The sequence below is a fragment of the Onychomys torridus genome, chromosome 2 (genome assembly GCF_903995425.1).
Source record: "Onychomys torridus chromosome 2, mOncTor1.1, whole genome shotgun sequence".
NCBI classification, from domain to species: domain Eukaryota; kingdom Metazoa; phylum Chordata; class Mammalia; order Rodentia; family Cricetidae; genus Onychomys; species Onychomys torridus.
The window spans coordinates 164,831,177-164,849,924 of record NC_050444.1 but is presented as its reverse complement, the minus strand read 5'-3'; the positions used below and the strand labels follow the sequence as shown (position 1 = coordinate 164,849,924).

Sequence of the window (18,748 nt, the reverse complement as noted above, 5' to 3'; positions counted from 1 at the left end):
GAAAACTGCACAGAGCATGCAGAATGCCAGACATCTGGCAATACAGGCCAGACACCCTAAGAGAAGCAAGCAAGATGGACACTGCTTCCCCAGAGGGTAGAGAACCCTGGTGAAGAGTAGTGGTTAGTGATCTTGCCAAGATAAGGAGAAGGGCTCCAGGCAAAGGATTCTGGAGGCCCAGCCCTGAGGAAGGCAGAGACTTAAAAACAGTAAAAAATACTTAAGAAATCTATATAAACTGGGCAGTGCATGCCTTAATCCTAGTGTTTGGAAGGCAGAGGCAGGTGGATCTCTGTGATTTTGAGGCCAGCCTGGTCTACAGAGTTCCAGGACAGACTGCAAAGCTATGCAGAGAAACTCTGTTTCAAAAAAACAAAACAAAACCATAAACAAACAAACAAATAAAACAAAATAAAGGAATGAAAAGTTCTTAAATATAAAATTTAGTAATCATAAAAATGGATTATGCAAAAATGGAGGAATGCTAAAGGATTAAACAAACAGGCCAAATGAGAGAATGTTTGGCCAGGAAAGCATGAAGAAATGTTCATACTTCTTTTGCAAGAGGAAACTGCAAAACATTCACTATTGGAAAGCTGTCAATAGATATAATTTCTTTCATATTCATTTTTCAAAATATAATTTAAGAGTTAAATAAAAATATAGGACAAGGAAGAGTCATCCACATGTATAATTCCCAGCATTCAGAAAGTACAGGCTCAAGGGTAGCAAGTTCAAGGCCAGCCCGGGCTACAGAGCAAGCTGCTGCCCAAGAAGTCAATCAGGCAAAGCGAAACCAGGGACAACAAAGAAAACATCCCTCAGCAAATACGACAGTGGAATACGACATTGGCATGAAGGATCTGAGGAATAAATACAATTTATTACTGTAAAGTTACTAAATTATACATGAAATGTCATAATATTGAAGTCAGGCCAGAATTAGTTGAAATGCTTGTATGGTGAGCTGCAGATAAACAACAAACTTAGAGCGGTATGGCTGATCTGTAGGTAAAGTGGATCAAACTAGTCCAGAGTAAAGAAGGTAAGGAGGCTGGAGTGGTGAATCCTAAGACTGCTGGTGGCTCTTCCAGAGGACTAGAGCCCAGTACCCAGCACCCACACTGGGTGACTCACAACCATGTGAAACTCTAGCTCCAGGGGATTCCAGGCTTCACAGGTACCTGCACTGATGTTCCAGTTACACACACACACACACACACACACACACACACACACACACACACACACACACATCTTTAAATATATACATAAGCCGGGCGGTGTATATATTTATGTATACATAAAAGCATGCCTTTAATCCCAGCACTCGGGAGGCAGAGCCAGGTGGGTCTCTGTGAGTTTGAGGCCAGCCTGGGCTACCGAGTGAAGGTACAAAGCTACACGGAGAAACCCTGTCTCAAAAAAACAAAAAACAAAAACTATATATATGTATATATATACATATACACAAAAATATATAAAAGCTTTAAATATATAATACATATACACAAAAAATATAAAATAACTTTAAACACACACACATACCTATATATATGAACAGGAACAGAGGGAAAAGGATATTTAGGTCATTACTGTGTGCATCAAAGTGGGCTATGAGGGTCTACTTGTGTCATTTTTGTGTTTAACAATGCAGGTTCAAAGGGGTGTGTAATCAAGTCACTTGTGTGTCCATTCATGTTATTTCTGTGATTGTCACAGTGGATTGTAGGGCATGCTGGTCGGTCTTTGTCAACTTCATACACTCTTGAGACACTCAGAGAGAAGGAGCCTCAACTGAGGAATTGCCTCTACTGCACTGGTCTGTATCCAAGTCTGTGGACAATTTTTTGATTGCTAGTGGATGTGGGAGGGCACAGCTCACTGTGGTGGTAATACCTTTGGGCAAGTGATCCTGGGCTGTGTAAGGAAGGTAGCTGATCAAGCCATGGGGCATGTGGTGATTTGAATAAGAATGGCCCCCATAGGCTCAAGTATTTGAATGTGTAGTCATGAGGGAGTGGCACTATCTGAATAGGTTAGGAGGTGTAGCCTTTTTGGAGGAAGTGTGTCACTGAGGGTGGGATGTGAGGTTTCAAAAGCCCAAGCCAGACACAATGACTCTCTCTTCTTCCTGCTGCCTTCAGATCTGGATGTAGAATTCTCAGCTACCATGTCTGCCCTTGTACTACCATGCTTTCTGCTATGAGGATAATACACTAAACCTCTGAAACTATAAGCAAGCTCCAATTAAATGCTTTCCTTTATAAGAGTCGCCAAGGTCATGGTGTCTCTTCAAGCAATAGAACACTGACTAAGACTGGGAGCAAGCAGGTAAGCAGCACTCCTCCGGAGCCTCTGCTTCAGTTCCTGCCTCCAGGTTTTCCTGCCAGGAGTTCTGCCTTGGCTTCCCAGGATGATGGTATGTAATTTGTAAGCCAAATAAACCCCCTCTTCTCCCAAGTTTCTTTTGTCCAGTGTTTTATCACAACGACAGAGAAACTCAAATAGAAATTGGTACCAGCTGTGTCCTGATGGACCTGACTGTATTGTTTTTACCAAGGATTGTGGAAGGATTTTGGAACTTGGGGTGAACAAGCCATTGAATACTTAAAGCTGCTCTGTGGAAGCTTGGAAGACAAGAACGCTGACGGCATTACAGATGATGGGGGAGTGTATTGTGGTTTTCAGGAGGAAGTTTTCAAGGCCCTCAAAGATTCTACCAGGGCCGTTTGTGATATATTGAATCAAAAATCTGTGGTTTCTGGTCAGCTGTGGCCAAAGAGTTAGCTGTCATCAACAAGAGACCAGCACCACTGGCATGAATTCTTTACTTTACTGGGGAAATTGATGCTAGTAAGCTGGGGCTGAAAAGTTAGTTGTGATTAATAAGAGATAAGCATCATTGAGGTGAAATCTTCTGGGAAATATTTCCTGAGGGTCATCACAGAGAAACTGTGGTCCAGCAGTTGGCTAGGGAAAAGGCTGCTGCTCAGGTTGGTAGCTGATCTTTGGTGATGTGACATGGTTTTGAAGGCATGAAAGGGTCATAGAGAACAGCTGAGAGTTGGTACAATGTGGCAGGGTCATAATCCCACAGAGGAGGTAAGGAGGCCATTGGCAAATGTAGAGCTATAATCGAAGTAGAGAATCCAACTTATTGGAGATGCCAGAATTGTAGGGCAACCTTCAAAGATAGCGGCAAGCGTGAAGGGGAACTAGCTAAAATCTGTCATACCCATTGTGTGCTTCAAATGGCCAAAGGGAAATTGAAGTATAGAATTTGATTTACGGTGTTGGACTTTGGATTTACTTTGATCCAATTGTAACTGTGTCCCAATTCTTCCCTGTTGGAGTAAGAAAGTATTTAACTTCTTTTGGATTTTGCAGGTGTTCACAGTTAAGAAAGAGACTTTAGATTTTTAAAGAAATGGTGGGCTTTTAAAGTATTGAAGTTTGTCTTTGTTAGAGTTTCTATTGCTATGAAGAGACACCATGACCATAGCAACTCTTATATAGAAAAATATTTAAATGGGGCTGGTTTACAGTTTCAGTAGTTTAGTCCATTATCATCACGGTGTGACACGTCAGCATGCAGACAGACATGGTGCTGGAGAAAGAGCTAAGAGTTCTACATCTTGTTCCATAGGCAGTAAGAAGTAAACTGTGTGCCACACTGGGGATAATTTGAGCAAGTAGACCTCAAAGCCATACAGTGGCACACCTCCTCCAACAAGGCCACACCTCCTCCAACAAGGCCACACCTCCTCCAACAAGGCCACACCTCCTCCAACAAGGCCACACCTCCTCCCACAAGGCCACATCTCCTAATAGCACCACTCTCAATGGGCCAAGAGTTCACATAGATGGGTCTATGTGGACCATACCAATTCAAACCACCACATTCCACTCCCTGGCCCCATAGGCTTGCAGCCATACTATAATGTAGAAATGCATTAAATCCAACTTCAAATACCCATAGTTTATAGTAGTGTCAAATTTATTTAAAAGTCCAAAGTTCTTCAGAGACCCATGCAATCTCTGCACTGTAATTTCCAGTAAAATCAAAATAAAAAACCAAAAAAACCAAATCACATGCTACCAATATACAATGGCACAGGATATGTATTTCCATTCCAATATATAGGGAAGGGAGCATAGTGAGGAAATATTGGACCAAAGCAAGACAAAAAACCAGCTGGGCAAACTCCAAACTCTGCATTTCCATGTCTGATGTCAAAGCATTCTTCAGATCTCCAGCTCCATTCAGCTTTGTTGACTACAACACACTTCTTTCTCTTGGGCTTTTTCCACTCCCTCTTAGCAGCTCTCCTCAGCAAGTGTTCTAAAGCTCTGGCATCTCCAACATCTTGTGATCTCCAAGCAATCTAGGCTTCACCTTTACAGCTTCATGCAATGACATTTCTAGGCTTCCATTCAGGGACACCTTGACACATTCCTAGCCTCAGTGGTTTTATGTAGTCACAGAGGAAGATTCCATGGTTCCTTTCTTCTATCCTTGACTCTAAAGCCAGAATCATGTGGCCAAAGCTGCCAAGTTCTGCTCTTGCTGGGCCTGGAGCATGGCCCCCTCATTCAATTAAAACTTCATCAGCTTTCTCTTTTCTTCCTTCACTGCCTAAGCTTGCTTGTCCTGGAACTGGATCTGTAGACTACACTGGCCTCAAACTCAGAGATCTGTCAGCCTCTGCCTCTGGGGTGCTGGGATTAAAGGCATGCACAATCACCTGACTCTAAACTTTGCTTTAATTCCTTTTCACAAGTTGGAAACTTATTTGGGTGGGATCTTGCCCTGAGGTCACCATTCCCTTTATTCCATCCTAGTTCCTGGTGCTCCTTTTCTTCTCAAATTGTACATTTTGTATTTTTCTTTGCTAAGCTTGTTCCGTTTCATTATAAATCTTCATTAGTTACCACTAATAACCATGTTATAGAGTCTATACTAGGCTGTTTTGAGATTTCTTCTGCCAGTGGAATTAATCTAAAACTCTTCACTTTAGCTTCAGATAAACTTTTCAGAAAAGGGCAAAAAAGCAGCCATATTATTCTCCAAACTATTATAAGAACCATCTATAGGCAACATACTAAAATTCTTCTTTGAAATCTCAGGCAGGGGAGGGGGATCAGGATCTGTCCCTGGTCTATGGGCAGGCTTCTGGAACCCAGTGCCTGTGGTGTGATGACTTGCACAGCCTTGATGCAGTGGGAAGGGACTTGGACCTGCCTAGGATCAGTGTGCTGGGCTCTGCTGCCTCCCCATGGAATTTGGGGGATGTGGGGATGTGGGGTGGCTTGGGAGAGAGGGCTGGGGGTGGGAGGAAGGAAGGAGGGGGGATCTGTGGATAGCATGTGGAGTGAGTAGAAAATTTCTTAATAAAGAAAAATGAAAAAAAATAATTAATTAAAGGAAAAAATACCTATAGCAACATCTCCACCCTCCCTTTACTGTATAACCTGCCTACCTGTGGCCCCCATCAATGTTTTCATTAAACATTTTGATTTATGACTTTCTCTGTTCCCTAATAAAATCTCATGTAGCCACTTCCATGAGGGGACACCATTGCCCCCTTTGAAGTGAGAGCTGTGTTTTTGCATTGACATAGCACATAAAACAACCACGATGCCTGTCATCATCAGTTTCCTTGGGAAATACACTCTGCAGTTTCTTAGCATGTTGAACACGGGCTTTGTTTGTCTGTCTTCCACTTTAATAGCCACTGGTGAGATTTGCCCATGAGAGGTGAGAGCAGAGGTCTGCGGACCTGTTTGCTTTATTCAGAATATCTTCCCAAGGTGGAAGAGGTGCAGATGTTCATCACAGGTGAGTGAGGGCAAGGCAGCAAGTCACACACAGGGCTCTAGTCCGTGATTCACTGGATCTGATCATGATGGGCACAAGCTTGAGGCCAGCCAAAGATGGCTGCAAACACAGAGGAACACCCATGTGATTCTATTCTTCAGGAATGTTAACGGCTGCCAAGTTACCTTTAACAACACAGCATTTTATAACTTATCCAGAGCTGGGAACCAGAGGTGGGGGATGCTGACCACAGAGGCTAATCCTCCCGTTTTTGTGAACTTGAAAACCAACCTTTGAGAAAGATGTGACACTCCCCCACCCCTACCCACACACCCACTCCCCACCCCCCCACCTCCCACCCCCACACCAAGTGAGGAAGGGCCTGTAGCCAGGAGTAAGGGGCAATTACAGAATGTTCTTCCTCCTCAGAAGTCAGGCATTCCCCCAGGGGCTCCAGCTGTCTCATTCCTAATTCAGAGCTTGTATAGGAACTCCTAATAATGGTTCCTGATGGAGAGAAATGTTATTCTATTAACATATTTGCATGATAATAGGAACTTAAGGCCTAAATGGGGAAATTCCAGCCCCAGGGAAGGCAGCTGAGCAGGGACATGGAGAATTTGAGGCTTGCTGAACTTGAGAAAAGTCATGGATCCCTCTTCAGAAAAGGTGACATGGGCAAAGTTGTGCTCACATGCCAGGAAGCCTCCCACCAGCCTGCATGAGGCAAAAACTAACTTCCTAATAAAAGACAGAGTCACCAGGCTTTAGCCCTGCTGGCCATGGGCAAGCAGGAAGGACCATGCCTGCGTAGGAGGGAGATGCTTTTCTGTAATTTATTAATGCAAATAATAAATTTGTAGCACTCTTTAATCTCAGCATAAAGTATGGAGGACCTCACTGGGAACCAGCAAGAACCCCCAAAGCTTTCCAAGGCATCTTCTGGGGCAGAAGATGCCTCTACCACCATTGTTTGTTAATGCAAAAACAGCTCTCACCTCAAAGGAAATATGAAATAGTTTATCCTGAAGCCAAATATGGATGACTGTGGTGGTCTGGGAATGAGGTAGGCAAGCATAGGGAATAGCTTAGCAACCTGGGACCCCACTTGGCTTGGACGACATACACATGCCTCTTACAACAGTGAATTCAATCACCTAGGACCTTCATCTCACATGCTGTGTACACACATCCCTCTCCAAACAATGTACCTAAATCCTTCTGGTAGCATGGGACCCCCATCTGCATCAGGTTGTCCACAAGCCTGCTGTAAGAAATGGAATTCTACTCCCCTTAGCAACCTCTTGTAACACCCCCTTTCCATTTAGACAAGTCCATAACATATCCTAAAACTAAGGGAGATGGTCCATTTGGCTTAGAGTAGGTTGTGGGAGGAGGGGGGCAGGGTGCAAGTTCAACAAGGCAAACTGTCCTCTAAGTGAAGTTTGGGGAGAATCCTTGATGTACAGTCATATCTATAGACATGATGTGGTGTGTGTGAGATAAAATGAAATGCCTCAAGGGAAGGCGTCTTAGTCTCTATCTTTTTTCTATGATTAAATACACTGACAAAAGCAGAGAAGGGGATAAGGATTTGATTCAGCTCACAATTCCTGCTTACAGCTCATCACTGCAAAGAAGTCAAGGCAAGGACCCGAAGCAATGAGTCACACCCAGTCAAGCACAGGGAGAGAAGAGTACATGTATGCTCACCATTGCTCAGCACACCCTCTGGGTTTTGTTCAGCCCAGGGTCCAGCCATGAAATAGTGCTGTCCACATACAGGATGGCTCTTCCCACCTCATTGAACTCCATTAAGAAAATCCCTCATAGACACGCCCATGGACCAAGACATCACCAACAACTGCAATAACAACCATGGTGATGTCACAGCTGAGGAGGTAGAAGTTGTGGTTGTAGTATGTGATGGTGTTGTGGTAGTTGTCATGGTGATGGTGGTTCATGATGTTACTGTGGTTCTTGTAGATTTTGTGGTTGTTGAAAACCAAAGTACCCCAATTTCAAGCAAGCCCTTCACCCCAGCTTGAAACAGGCCTGAGTTTCAAAATTCTCAGAGCTGCTAACATAGGTCCCAGGACAAAGTCAGGATGTTTGAAGAGCCATCTAGTAACAACTGATTAACCATAGAATGCCCCAATGCCGGAGATGGACAAAAGTACAAAGTCAGGATGTTTGAAGGACTATCTGGTAACAATTAATTAACCACAGAATACCTCAATGCTGGAGGTAGTCTATAAAGTTTGACAAACAACCAATTAAAACTACAAAGTAAGATAACACAGAAATTCTGAAAAGCTCCTAAAACTTGACCTAATCAGAACTGTACCCATACTAGCACCCCTAAATGATGTAACCTTATGGTTTTTCCCTTTAAAACCTGAGCTTGCAGAGGGCAGGCACCTCCTCCAGTCTCTATTGCGTTGGATGGATTGAGGAGGTCCCTCCCGTGCCTTGAACTGCTTCAATAAACCTTGCTTTTGCATTTTGGTGAGTTTGTGTCTCTGGTGGTCTCTTTGGGGGGGTCTCACACCCAGGGCACAACAGTTGTATTATATGATGCTGTCATGACGATTGCTTTCAACAGTGTTATTCTTTATGGATGTTATTGTGGTTGTTGATGATGTAGCTGAGGAAGAAGATGTCACGGTTGTGGTGTCTGATGGTATTCTGAGGGTTGTTGTGAGGATGGTTGCTGATGTTGTGGTTGTTATTGTGGTTTTTGTAGATATCATGATTATGGTATATTATGCTATTATGATGGTGATTGTCACAGTTATGGTTGCTGGTGCTGTGGCTGTGATTGTGGTTTTTTTTAGACTGTGGTATCTGATGTTATCACACTAGTGTTTGTCAGAATGTTGGTTGCTGGTGCTGTGGGTGTTGATGAGGTTGTTGTATCTGTTGTGCTGGTTCCTTGGCCTTTGGACTCCATATATGTTTTCAAGTGCTTGCACCATGGTCCCTTTCTCAGCTACACATACTTACTTAAATTATTAGTAGAGGTGCTAATTAAAACGAGGAACTTCTACAAATCCTACAAATCCCAGAGAGCCGTCAAATGCCCTGTCCCTGTCATTTATCACACTTTCTGTTTACAGGCAATGATCCAGCTTTCAATCTCTGTGACAATGTTCCAATCCCAGCCAATTTAAATAATCTGCCAGTAAAAATTCCACAAGCCACTCACAAACACTTCAGGAGCCTGAATATATAGCGCCAACTGGATCTAATCATCGCTTTCGCTTGTTGAATCCTGTTGGGAGGAGATGAGCGACACACAATGTCGGCGTTGATTTGTCTCATGAGCCCTCTGCTTGTGTGTGGCATCTCTGAACCTCCCATTCCCTCTCCTAACTTCCCCATCATCTTATTTACTTGGAAATACTCTGCAGAGCGACTTTGGAAAACAGCTTGGTTCAATGCTGCGATCAGCCGAGGATCTTCCCCAAGGACTCTTAATTTGCCAGCAAGCCATGGTCTTGGCACAGGGCTGTCCTGTTCTTGAGAAAACAGAAAGGTGAGCAGCTGCTTAACCTTGGGATGTGTGGGGTCACTGTTGAGTTTCAGTTTCTTTATTGATGTTTTGGGGATTAAAATACCAGCCTATGGGGGTATCCTGGAGATTTGTTTGAATTTATTTTATGTTTAATTACGTGTGTGTGTGTGTGTGTGTGTGTGTGTGTGTGTGTGTGTGTGTGTGTGATATGTAGGTATGTGCATGTGAGTGCATGTGCCCGGAGAGGTGTTGTATCTCCCTGGATCTGGATTTAAGTCCTTGTGTGCTTCTCACTGTGAATGCTGGGAATCATAGTGCTCTTAACTGCTGAGTCATCATTGCAGTCCCATAGCCCTGAAGGTTTGAATGAAATCCTGAAACACAGAAGCAGCTGGTATAAGGGAATCCATATCTTCTAGACCCACAGTAACCTGAGTGGGGGGGCCTCTCTAAGGATATTTCCCACAGGCTCCCTCTTCCCATAGAGTAACGTCAGCAAAGTCTTTGCTGTCCACCCCAAGGGTCACTGTGACTGATTTGGTTATGGCTTTCGCCATCTCTCCATTTGTGTGTGTTTCTACATCTCTCAGTTGGGTTGGATAGAGCCAACTGTCCTTCTAGCTTTGCCGTCCTAGGATCTGCCCCAGATGTGTGCCAACCCATGAAGGGTTCTCACAGCTGGCATATGTCCTGGGTTGAATTGTATCTCCCCAAAACATCTATTCAAGTCTTAGTCCCCAGGTTTGGGTATGTGACCTTATTTGGATAAAGGACCATGATAGGGGTCATCAAGTGCAAAAGCTAGTTTTAATTGTCAATACAATATGGAGTCCCCTGGGAAGAGAATCTCAATGAGGGGTTGAGCATGCCTGTTGGGGATTGTCTTGGTTATGTTAATCGATGTGGGAAGATCTTCCCCTTGTAGATGGCACCATTCCCTAGGCAGGGTGTCCTGGACCCTTTAAGTGAAGAGAGAGAAGGGAGCAATCACAGACATGCATGAGTCCGTCTCTCTGTGCTCTTGAATATGATGTGACTACTTGCCTTGAGTTCCTGTCTCAACAGCTTTGCAACTGTAAAATTAAATGAACTCTTTCTACCCAAGTTGCTTTTTGTCAGTGTTTTTTTTTTTATCACAGCAACAGAAATGGAAAGGGGGCACCAAGCTAGGATGTAGCTGTATAGCTGGCTCTAATCCACTGTGACCATATCTTCAACAAAAGGTGAAAACTGGTAGGTACAAAGACACACACAGACCTGAACCTAGGAAGGCTGTGAAGATGAAGATGGAGATGAGCTGAGACTTCTGCAAGCCATGAGTGCTGGTGATCTGAAGTCATAGGGACGGCTGTCTCAGGCCCAGACCAGACCAAGGGTAGGATGTAGGCCCTCTGAAGTGATGAGGTTGGTGATCCCAAGCCCAGATCAAGGGTAGACATGGGTCCTTTGTATTAGTTAGGTCAGTGGTCCCAGACTCCTTGCTCAGCACTGTGGTTTGTGCTGGCCATGAAATCACCTGATAGGGTTTAGGAACCATTGAGTGCATTAGTCCTCAGGCCTGAACCTGCTGAGTCCCACAGAGGGTGCTCAGCTCTGGATTCAAAGAGCAGCTCACCTGGGGTGCCGAGCTCCCCTAAAAAGGTAATGTTGTGAAAGAGCTGGCATGGGAGCAATTTGTAGTAATAAGCCTTTGCCACCCGTCATCTCCCTTAGCAGAAGCTTAAAATATGGCAGAAACTCATTTCATGGGAAAGATGATAGCAGGCTCAGGGCACTGGGAAACCGAGACCTTGGAATGAGATCTGTCTTCATCAGAACCAACCCGTTTAAGACAGAAGTGTTTCTGGTTCTATGAAGAATATTTGCATATTTTTCAAATTCTTAACAGAGAAAAATTTCGAGGTGTCAGGCTAGGAGCCCTCAAGACAGCTGCTATTCCCTTCAAAATAAACGAGAGGTGTCATTTTTAATGAAGGAAGAGAAAAGACGCCTCTCATCCCCAGCTGCCTCCTTCCCCCACTCACACTGGGAGCCCTGTCTGCCAGCTGCCTGGAAGAGGGAGTGGAAAACAGGCCTGGAGCTGTGCTGGCCTTCTTAGGCTTCTCAGATTCATCCACCCTTTTTCTCCTGAACTTGAGCCTGTGCAGGCCACATGGACCTTGATTCCATGGTGTGGCAGGTCTCAGCTGGAGCATTGTGCCTAGTAGCATCAAGTCTCCTTAAGCTGGCTCAAGTCCAGGCTCTGGACATCAACAACACCAGAAGGTTAAGCTGTGCCTCCACCAGAGGTGGAGTGGATGGCAGAGGAAGGCTGCCAGGACTCCCTGAGATAGGAGCTCCTCATGTCCATGCAGAAGAGGAAAAGTCTAGAGGCTCCAATCTGATCTCAGAACTGATCTCACATATCTGTCCAAGCAGGGCCCTCCTAGAATACCCTGGGTGGGAGACAGTAGGGAAGCCTCATGATGAAACACTGTTATCCCCCAGGGATTGAAGTGACCACACAGTACTTGTGTTCTGACCCTGATTCCTGTCTGCCTAATATTAGGACCACCAAAGGGGCTACCAGAAGGCTGCTCCTGTAAACCAGATAACAGCAAGCAGGTCAGGTTCGTTTCCTTGGCCTGTGGTGGTACTTCATGGCAGGCAGCATTCGAAAGCGGCCTCTGAGAGTCCCAGCCTCTGGCTTGTGTGTCATCACATTGAAGGTGGTAGGTCTGACCTAATTAGGTAAGCCTTTTTAAAGAGGGTCCCAGGGAAGACAGGGTACAAAGCAGCAGAGACATAATCATGTGATATGTACCTGTAGGTGACATGTTCCCACCATCACCCATACCTGGCATCATTATCAGGCCAAGAACCTTTGATTAGCCAGGTCATAGGTCCTAGTAGAGAATCTACTGTTATTATCCTGCTAAATAGACACAGTATTAAACCGACCCCAATGACTTGTCACTGCCCCTACAGATTAACGCATCTCTCAATCCTTAGCAGTTAACACAGAGGCCCACAACCAGTCAGAGAACATGAGACTGTTGAGTGCTCAGCCTTAAAAAGGATGTTTGCCCCCTGATGTTGTGAGCAGCTAAGGCAAAGACTGGCTGGCTCATCTCCCTAGCACCAGCCTAGCCTCCAGGAGCCACTTCCTGAAGCCTCAAGAGTTCATGAGAACAGCATCTACTCATAGACCTTGAACAGTTTGTGGCTGTTCTGTGCACTAGGATGCAAAAGAAAACATCTCCCTGTGCTTCCTGCCTGTCTTTATGGCAGTTCAGATTGATTTGGAGAGTACATGCAAAAGAAAGAGAGTTCTTGAGACCAACAGACCAACAATGGGGCTGGTAACTGCTTCCAACACTACAGCACATGTTCATTGTGTCACAGCCACAGTGAGGTGACCTGACTCTGGTCCTGGTGGCATAGGTCTTACCTAAGTCCAATAAAGACTCACGGGCACACGGACCTGCATTGGTCCCGCCGTCTGTTACTGTGGCCACACACTTTTCTGCAGCTTAGACTCTGGGGAAAGAGACCTCCCCTCCCATTTGAAGAAGGGAGTACCATGTCACTAAAGGTGCCCGTCCTTGTCTTTGTCCAGAGAGAGAGAGTTCTTGGTATCAGAACTGGGTTCCCCTGCAAGCATCAAAACTAGAACTGTGTCTGAAGTCCCCAAATGCCACCCAGTGTGCCTGACAGATTACAGTTACATCTTTCCTTGTACATACCACCCAGAAGGGAAGTGCATTGACTCCCTGTAGGAATGGAATATAGGGTCACCTCAAACTCCCTACTTTTTCCACTTCCTGTTCCCCCAGTCCTGCACACTTCCCAAATCAAGTCCCTTCAAATTCAGTGTGCCCAACTGCTAAAGTTGGGTCTAATTAGCCAGTCTTAATTGATATTAAGATAAATAACTTTTCAAATGATTTCCCCCTGTGAGATGGAGACTTGTCAGAGGGCAACCATCCCTAATTTAAATCAATGAATTAAAACAAATGTGATTTAGTGGTTGCTGAAAGGAGAGGGAAATTTTTAATTCACTAATCAACTCATCCGTGTTGATGGTGGGGAAAATTCTAAAACACATTAATCAGCTGTGGATAGATCCGTTCATATGGCACCATGCTGTCAGGGCCATAAGCAGGCAGGACTGATTTAAGATCCAGTGAGTCCGGAGGGGGTGGCTTCCTGCAGCTGGGACTCCCTCACCTTACCAAGTTTTTCTTCACACTTAAGAAGGCTGGCCCACAGCTGGGGCTGGAGAGATAGCAGAGGGTTTAAGAACACTGTTGGTTCTTCCAGAGGACCAGAGTTCCATTCCCAGCGTCCATTGGTCAGCTTACAACCACCTGTAACTTCAGCCCCAGGGTTCTTGACACCCTCTTCTGGCTATACACACATGCCACATACCCCCTACATACATAAAAATAAGATAAAATAAAATTTTAAAGAAAATGTCAGTCTTCAAGTAAGATACTATTTATAAAAATCAGACCAGTGGAATGTTTTAACAAGTGAAAGTTCTTGGTGTACAAGCTTGATGAACTGTGCTTAATCCCTGGATTCCATGGTGGGAAGAGAGACTTGGCTCCCAAAAGTTGTCCTCTGACTTCCACTTATGCTGTGACATGTGCACACCTCATTTACGTAGGTACACACCATAGCTGAACACAAATACTTTTTTTTGTTGTTGTTTTGTTTTGTTTTGTTTTTTTGAGACAGGGTTTCTCTGTGTAGTTTTGTGCCTGTCCTGGAACTCACTTGGTAGACCAGGCTGGCCTCGAACTCACAGAGAGCCGCCTGCCTCTGCCTCCTGAGTGCTGGGATTAAAGGCGTTCACCACCATCGCCCAGCCCCACAAATACTTTTTAATGGGTTAGCAAGACAGCTTGGTAAGTAAAGGCACTTGCTGCCAAGCCTGATGAGCTAAGTTGTTTGATCCCCATAGACCCTGGAGGCCCACATGGCAGAGAAAGAGAGAACAGACTCCCACAAGCATATACACCACACACACACACACACACACACACACACACACACACACACACACCAAATAAAAAAGGGCCAGCGAGATGACCCAGTGGGTAAAGGTTCTTGCTGCTGCACCTGAACACGTACACCTGATCCCCAGGATCCACACAGTAGAAGGAGAGAATTGACTCCTGGGACTTGTCCTCTCATCCTTGTCCCTGATACACAAAATAAATAAATAAGACGTAATGAAGAGCAGAGGTGGACACAGATGCCACCTAATCAGTCATTCTGTCTCATATCTCATTTTAAACTCCTGCTGACACCAGAGAGTGAGTCTCTAAAATGCATCAAACTGTATTTTCCCACCCCAAATCAGACAGAGCCAAGGCACGTGAAGTCATTGACATCAGTGAGGGAATGGGAGATGGAGACAGCCCATCTTCTGCAGCGTGAGCAGTTGTGGCCCAAAGCAGACTTTATAGGCAAAGGCATAGCACACATTCCAGGGCTGCAGTGTGGGGGCTGGGCTGCCTGGCTCCACTTGCGTGACAACTGGGGTGCTATGGGGCTTTCACATGCTCTCTTTGTTTATGGTGTCTCTCTCAGTTTTCTGAAAATGCCACGTTGATCTGTAGACCCCTGCCTGATATGAGTTGTGAAAAGTGAGAGAAAACTGGATCTATTACAGATTTTTTTGTTGTAAGCTACAGAACTTGACACAAACTGTCTGAAGCAAAAATAGGAATTTATTGGCTCCTGCAATGGGAAATGTTGGGATGAATTCAGCTGAAGGCAGAACTGTAACCAAGAGAAACTAAGGAGCTCTCATACGTTCTGAGCTTAGTTCTGCCTTTCTCCATCAGCTCTCCAGCACACAGGCAGGGCAATGAGCCAGCTCTGGCCTCCACAGACTTTCACTTTAAGTGGAGCAAGAATAAGGCCAGTCTTTCCTAGAATCCTAGCTTTAAGCAATTCCATGGTCTCTGGAGTAGCTGCTCTCAGTGTGGTGATCAAGTGAGTGGTTTGACCAGTCTGCATCGTGGCTCTGAGGCCTGAGGCCAAGGGGCTAAACCCCTCCACATGTCATCTATAGAAAGGGCTGGTACCTTCCACCTGGGCATGCTATGTGGCTTCCAGAAGCTTAAGGAGATTAGAGCTACTGGAGAGGGGCAGATGACATGGGAAGGGCCCAGAAGATGTTGGCTGCTGAGACCCTGCCTACCCTGAACCAGACAGGCCAGAGAAGAATCTGCAGCTAACACTTAAACAGGACTCCTGAGCTGAGCATGTCACCTGGATGGACATAGAGATGGGAGAGGATGGACCTGAGCTCAGTGTGTGTCTCCTCAGGGAGGTGATACATTATAATGTGAGTGGGACAGAGTTTGACTTAGAGTGGCCTTCCTTCCTCCTGCTTTTCAGACACTTCTAATGGTGGCTGGCATTGGCTCAGTCTGCCCCATTGTTCTGCTGGTTTCAGCCACACGTGTGCATTTCATATACTCTTGTTCTCACATAGAAACCCAAGCCTCAGTCCTGTGTCAGAGCAGAGTCCTCCAGAGGGAACCTGAAGGTCATGCTCACTACTGTGTTATCAGGTTACAAACACAACTTCATACTCTAAACACCACCTGCCAGGGACATCGCCTGAGCTGGCTTCTGTACACTGTGCACCCTACTAAGATCCAGCTCAAGAGCCACCATACGCACTTTGGTCACAGAGATTTCCAGTGTCAGCTGATAACCAGCTTTGGCTACCTGGGCTTTACTCTGCCCTTGGTGTCAGATTAACTCTGACCTTGGTGACCAGGTGGGAGAAGAGGAACGGGGCTAGGGCCAGGATGTGGCTCTGGCCCTGAAGTCAGCCTGTCTGGGAAGTTGTACAGCCTGTCTGAGATTTGGTCTCCCCATCAGTGAAAGAGAAGCCTGACTGACTGCTTCCCTGAGCTGACACGGGAACAGGAGAGTAGAGTGGGATGTGTGTGGTCTTTGGAGGACAATGGAAGACAAGTGTGTGGCCTGTTTGTGTAAACAGCAAACACTGGCAAGCTCTGAGTGTGCAGAATTTTACACATCTTGAAACTCCTGCTAGGAATCTTGACCTATCCATCCATCCATCCATCCATCCATCCATCCATCCATCCATATGACAGAGCATGTCTGTCTTTCTAGGTGCCGGGCCACATGTAGAAGATCTGTTCTTTCATGTTCAAGCCCTCTGAGCATGGAAGGTGAGTAGAAAGCTGACCTCTGTCCTGGACTTTATTTATTATAAGTTAACTTGAAAGTCTGTCCCCACTGAGTGCTTTGAGTGCAAGGGGAAGATGTCTTGCTCAAGCTAGTTCAGATTCCAAGACAAGCCATGTCTAAGTTCCTAAGCATGGCTCTGATAGGAAGCCCCAGAGCTCAGCACACAGGGTCCTTTGGACAGAAGCCTCAGAGATTGACCCCAGGCCTCTGACATCTCATGGGCTGTTCTTCAGTCAAGACTCTCCAGTGGCTCTCAGCTCCAGGAGCCCAGAGTTTCCCAGAGCAGGCCCATGCTATACCCTACCTGTAGTGTCTTCCTCCTAGATGCTTCTATGACTGGTCCCAGCATATCTTAGGGGGTCAGGTTAAACAATCTACCCTCAGCTTCCCCACTGTAAGCAGGGAGTCGGTCAAGGTAACTCACATGGATGTTAGTGGGACTCTGACCGTGAATGAATGAGCTATTTCCTTGGTTGTGTTGATGCACTAAACAGGTAGGCACATCAGGCCTACTTCCCCCCTTCCTCATCAACAGGACGGATGTGAGGGTCAAATTGTATATTTCCAGGAAAGGTTGTCTATTGGCTTCAGAGTTCTATATTTTTCCCACCATGCCTGTCACATTCTGTGCTCTCTGACACCAGTGGGCCACATACCATCCCCAGTCACAACCCCAGGCATAGAAACATGGGTGTGATCATTTCCCCATGCTCACTTACCTTGACAGATGTCCTGTTTTCAAATCTTCATTTTCTATCAGTTGAAAAAAAAAGAAGGAAATACCAAAATTTCCACTCCAACATTTTGAAGATACACAGGGCTTCCCTGGCTCTCAGTAGCAGGACCTGTTTCCTGGTGAACCAATTGGCAGAGTTACACAACGCAGTGTGAATTCAAAGGTCATTAAACCAGGCACACTAGTCGTTATGATACAAACTCCTTCCTGGGGAGTCACCTCCCAGGGACGCAGCCCCCAACCCCTGCCGGACTGACATTCCCGTGTGAGCCACCAAGCCTTCGAGGAACAGCATTTGGTCTCTGTTGTCAGTGGCATTCTGTAATTGATCAAGCAGATGTTTGCCTCCAGCCAGTCTATCGCCACCTGGGTTCTGGAGGTGTTCTGATGTTCTCTCTGTCGCTTAGTTATAGTAAAACACATCAAAGGACCAAAGTTCACAATAATGAAAACCATGGATTCTAATCCTTTCCTAGCCAAATGTGTTGTCAGAGAGACACCGGCACTAGCAAGCAAGCCTTTTCAGATGTGAGATGGAAGGGAGTTTGTGGGGTTCACAGACTTCTGGTAACCAGGCAGCCCTGCGCCCCCCAATTAATACTGAGATGCAGCATGTTCTGGTGAAAGAACCTTGACAGGAAACAGTCACAGATCTGAGAAGTGGCCCCTACGCCTGGACTCAGAAGGGCTCTTGCAGGCTGCACATCCACAGTGGGAAAGAGATAGATCCAGGCTGGAGCAGAGTGTCACCTGGGTGTGTTACAGTCATTGGGGACCCACAGAAGACTCAGAATTTCATCTGAGATCCTACTTCATCTTCAGCCAGGGTGACTTCATCCTGAGAATACAGGAGCCTTGAGGCTCATGTGTGTGAATGAGGGGTGGGTCCTCTCAACGTCTGGAGATGGAAAGAGTTTGCTAATGGAGCCGTCTGTATGGCTGTCGAGGCCCAGTCTGTGCCCAGGTACTCCTCTATGCCTATATGCCTTCCTGTGCACAGTCCATTGACGTCCATGCTTAGGTGGTGCTGAGGCAGAGGCGGTGATATGGCTGCTCTTGCTCCTAGCCTCTGTAATATGGAGATGGATGGAGACATTAAATGGATAGATAAATCTTTCCATATCTATAGTAATAACCAAGCATCTGAAGCCAGATCTGTAACCATGTGTCTTTATATCTGCTGCCACCCCTCCCAGTCAGATGGATGGCATATTTCTATGTTTGTTTAGAGAGATGCAGCTCTACAGATGTAGACACATCTATACAGACTGATTTTAATCCATGTATATAGACAAATGTGTGATGTAAAGACACAGACATGTTGGGCAGACATCTGTTAAGAGGTTTTTTCAAAGGATTGGCTTCTGTTACTTCTGGAGCCATCATTGGGAAATGGGCAGTTATTGTCAGGAGGGTCATGCTGGAAACTCAGTCAGGGGGCTATCTGCAC

General features: G+C 45.6%; 1 non-coding gene across 1 annotated transcript; it reads left to right on the top strand.

The window, feature by feature from the left end:
- The first annotated feature begins 12,509 nt into the window (after window positions 1–12,509).
- On the top strand, window positions 12,510–12,634 carry LOC118579009. The gene has a single exon (XR_004944381.1). It is a non-coding gene; the product is annotated as a small nucleolar RNA SNORA31 (small nucleolar RNA).
- The last annotated feature ends 6,114 nt before the right edge of the window (window positions 12,635–18,748 follow it).